This window comes from Rhincodon typus, chromosome 29 (assembly GCF_021869965.1).
Source record: "Rhincodon typus isolate 14 chromosome 29, sRhiTyp1.1, whole genome shotgun sequence".
Classification (NCBI taxonomy): Eukaryota; Metazoa; Chordata; class Chondrichthyes; order Orectolobiformes; family Rhincodontidae; genus Rhincodon; species Rhincodon typus.
The window spans coordinates 34,271,971-34,277,007 of NC_063360.1; positions in this window are offsets into that span (position 1 = coordinate 34,271,971).

Sequence of the window (5,037 nt, forward strand, 5' to 3'; positions counted from 1 at the left end):
AATGGGCCCAGAGTGGAGCGGAGCGGGAACAGCCAATGGGCCCAGAGGGGAGCGGAGCGGGAACAGCCAATGGGCTCAGAGTGGAGCGGAGCGGGGACAGCCAATGGACCGAGAGTGGAGCGGGAACAGCCAATGGGCTCAGAGTGGAGTGGAGCAGGAACAGCCAATGGGCCCAGAATGGAGATGGCTACTGGTTGGAAAACAGTAGAAACCAGTCAGCTCATGTGGAATCAGAGATAGTAGGAACTGCAGATGCTGGAGAATCCGAGACAACAAGGTGCAGGGCTGGATGAACACAGCAGGCCAAGCAGCATCATAGGAGCAGAGAGGCTGACGTTTCGGGCCTAGACCCATCATGTGGAAGCCCTTATATAAAGACTATAATATCTATCTTTTTAGGTTTATTTCTTATTTTCCCAATTTATACTACATATATTTGTAACATGGTGTAACTTTTCTTTATTTTCTCTACTTTTTGTACGTAAGGTTTGTATTTATGTGCTTTGTACCGAAGATGGCACAATGTGTGGGTGTCATTGTACACTTTTCACTGTGTTCCTGTTCTTTTGTAACTGGAGTACACATGAAAATAAACCTAATTGTAATTCTAATTCTAATTTTTACTTCTTCCCCACCCATAATTTTTGTGGCTTGCCTTGTCATGGTCCATTTGTCTGTACGTGTATGGGAATATTTTTAAAAGGGGGAGAGTTTAAGTTGTAGAGAGTGATATGTTAACAACTCATGTTACTTTTCTGCTGCAATTTTTTTGCAACAACCTGGTTGGTATTTTCTTTTAACTTGAGTTCAACAGCCAGATAAATTGAGGACTTTTAATAGTTTGATTGCATTTTTCACATCTGCGACAACTCCAGTAAGAGTGGAACAAAAACAAAGTTGCTGGAAAAGCTCAGCAGGTCTGGCAGCATCAGTGAAAGAAAAAACAGAGTTAACATTTCAGGTCCAGTGACCCTTCCTCGGATTTCAGTTAACTCTGTTTTCTCCCTCACAGATGCTGCCAGACCTGCTGAGCTTTTCCAGCAACTTTGTTTCTGTTCCTGATTTACAGCGTCTGCAGTTCTTTCAGTTTTTATCCAGTAAGATTCGGCTTGATTTCCAGTACATTGTCCCAGTTTGTTTGATAGAGACCATCTCTGTATGGACTTTTGTAAACTTTGCCTAATCCAACTTGTTTGTCAGAATGTCCATGCGGTGTGAAAGAATTTGCCTGCTGTATACTGGGGATGGTGTGCAGAACAGTTAGTGTGTGTTGCTGGAGGGTTTGAGCTATAGGGAGGGAGTGAATAGGCTGGGGCTTTTTTCCCCTGGAACATCGGAGGCTGAGGGATGACCTTACAGAGGTTTATAAAATCATGAGAGGAATGGATAGGGTGAATAGTCAAGGTCTTTTCTCCAGGGTAGGGGAGTCCAAAACTAGAGGGCATAGGTTTAAGGTGAGAAGGGAAAGATTCAAAAGGAACCTGAAAGGCAACACTTTCACACAGATGGTGGTGCATGTATGGAATGAGCTGCCAGAGGAAGTGGTGGAGGCTGGTACAATTACTTCATTTGAAAGGCATCTGGATGGGTACATGGATAGGAAGGGTTTAAACGGATATGGGCCAAATGCTGGCAAATGGGTCTAGATGTATTTAGGACATCTGGTCAGCGTGAATGAGTTGGACTGAAGGGTCTGTTTCCATACTGCACATCTCTATGACTGTGACTGTAACTGTGAATGCTGAAGATCTGAAAAAAGAATAGAAATTGCTGGAGAAACTGAGCAGGATTGGCAGAATGTGTGGAGAGAGAAACAGAGTTTTGAGTCCAGTGACTCTTCTTCAAAACTGACTATTCCTGGCAACATGGTCCAATAATACACAATTCCAACCCCTCAGCTCTCACTGTCCCTTTACAGCTGTGGCCCATTGATGGATTATTTTTCAAAAGGTTTAAATTTTGTGTGCGCTGATTGACACAGAGGAACGAAGCTGGGAAAGAAGAAATGATTCTCAATCAAGGGAGCAAAATGTTACATCACCAAAACAAAATGTCACTGAGTTTTTTGCCCTGTTAAAACTGTCCAAGTGTTGTTTAAAATGTAGTTTCACAGTAGGGATGTCTCTCTCTCTCTCCCCCACTGCTGCTCACCACACAGCCAGAGTGCTCTCCACATCTTTGACGTTAGTGCCACTTAGTGGCAGCTCCCCTTAACTGCAACTGCACCTCTTAAAGGAATAGAAATTAGAATAGAATAGAAATTTATTGCCACTTTTTCATGAAAAGTACAGTGAAAAGTTTTATAAGTCGCCACACCACGGTGCCTACATCAATGACAGAAGTCATACATAATAATAGTTGCCAAGGGAGGTGATGACCTCGTGGTATTATCACTAGACAATTAATCCAGTATCTCAGCTAAAGTTCCAGGGACCCGAGTTCAAATCCTGTCAAAGCAGGTGGTGGAATTTAAATTCAATAAAGAATCTGGAATTAAAAATCTAATGATGACCACAAATCGATTGCTGGAAAAACCCATCTGGCTCATTCACTTCCTTTAGGGAAGGAAACTGCCATCCTTACCTGGTCTGTCCTACATGTGACTCCAGACCCACAGCAATGTGGTTGACTCTTAAGTGCCCTCTGGGCAATTAGGGATAGGCAATAAATGCTGGCCTAGCCAGAGATGTCCATGTCCTGTGAACGAATAAGAAAAATAAATAGAATTATTACAAAGTTCATCAGAGTGCAGCTACTGGTTCCTGGGCTCAGGGAAAGCTGATTAAGGAACAATGGAATACCCTGAAGATGCAGTCAGGACGAGACTGCCACGCTGGGCCACTGGAATGGCTGGACGCTGAAGATGAAGAAGATCTCCACACAGGGATGACCCCACCAAACTCGGGCAAGACCGTCTTTCAGCGGTATAGATAGAGTGGACAGCCAGAGACTTTTTCCTAGGGTGGAGGTAGCTATTACGAGGTGGCATAGTTTTAAAGTGAGTGTAGGTAGATATAGGGGAGACGTCAGAGGTAGGTTCTTTACTCAGAGAGTGGTAGGGGCGTGGAATGCATTGCCGGAGAGGGTAGTGGAGTCGGCCTCATTAGGGGCATTTAAGCGGCTATTAGATAGGCATATGGATGATAGTATAAAGTAGTGGTAGAGGTTAGATAGACCTTAGGATTAGGGTAAAAGTTCAGCACAACATCGTGGGCCAAAGGGCCTGTACTGTGCTGCACTGTTCAATGTTCTATGTTTTCTCCTCCTTCAGGAAATGGTATGTCGGAGATAGTGTTTTAAAACAAAAAGCCTTGCACTTTCACCGTCAAAGAAACACTTCTGAAGTGTCAACATGGTTGTAATGTAGGAAACATGGCATCCAGTTTGTGCACGGCAAGCTCCCACCAGGGGCAGGGGCAGGAGTCACTGCTGCTGCTGGCTTCAGCACAATGGGGTCCCCATTGCAGGGCCCTAGTGTACCCCTCTGTGCTGAGCACTGGCTCCCATAAACAGTGATGTGATGACGACCAGATAAATCTGTTTTTGATTGCAGTGTCAATTGAAGGATAAATGTTGGCCAGGACACCTTTGAAATAGTGCCATGGGATCATTTTGCATCTGCCTGAGAGAGTAGGCATGCTCAGCTTAAGCATCACATCTTAAAGACAGCTCACCTCTTCCCGCACTGGAATATCAGTCCAAGAGGTTTGCACACCTGGATGTGAACTTGAACCTACAACATTTGAATTTAGAGACCATAGTGATAATTGTTAAGAAGCACTGAATGCTTAGGGGAAAGCAATTCACCGACTCAAGAGGTTTGGGCAAACTCAAGTAACAAGATTGGGGTGTTTTAAAGGCACTGAATAAATGATTGGTGACCTTAATCAGGGAGGTGACGCTCTAGTGGTATTATCACTAGATGATTACTTCAGAGTCCCAGGTCACAATCTGGGTTCGAATCCTGCCACGGCAAATGTTGGAATTTGAATTCAATGTTTAAAAATCTGTAATTAAGAGTCTAACAATGAAACCATTGTTGATTTTTAGGGAAAAAGCCATCAAGTTCACTCATGTCCTTTAGGGAAGGAAATTGCTATCCTTACCTGGTCTGGCCTACATGTGTCTCCAGACCCACAGCAACTGCCCTCTGGGCAATTAGGGATAGGCAATAAATGCTGGCCTAGCCAGCAACACCACACCCTGTGAATGAATATATAAAATAATTAAAAGCCCCTCTTTCCTCTTCTGCCTGTGCCTCTCCTTGAGGCATTCACCACGGGATAAGGTGACCAGCTTCACTGGTCACCTTTGTCAAATGGACAATCCCTCACCACGCAGTCCTTGAGCCCTGTCGATTCAATTCTATTGGTGCTTCTGTTCCTTATCGCCTGGTTTGACTGATGTGAATTCTGTTGACAGGAATATTCTGTTCCTTTGCTGCTGGATAATCGGAAGCTGAAAGATGGTTGGCACCACTTAGCTCTGAGGCACCAGAAAACTGATGGGATCATTGAGGTCATCTTTATTGTTGGCTCCTGTGTCTTCATGGTGTAAACCAATGCAGCTCACATGGACAGAATTCTTGGATACCTGAATGGGGACCAGCAAGTGCTTCATTACAGAAAGTAGACATTAACAACAAATGAATCCTGTTCCTGTATGTAGTCAATGTTTCTACCGTAACTTTGAATTGGATAAATATCTGAATGGGCTACAGGATGAGAGCAGGGTGGGGAGGGAGTGAAGTGGGAGTGGGAGCAGTTGGAGAGTTTGTTCAAAGAGTCAACATAGACCTGACAGCTTCCATCTGTGACGTATGATTCTCTGAATAGACAGTGTCCTCAACTGTGGCTCAGCACAGACCAGAGATTGGACTTCCTCAATCCATCTGGTTCCATTCAGACTTTATCATATGATGCAGACACAACAAAAAGTGGGATATAATTAACAACAAGTTGAGTATTTGTTATAATGAATACCATTGATCGAATTGCAAGAGGGAGATGGTGTTTAATGGTGGTGGATTACTAATCC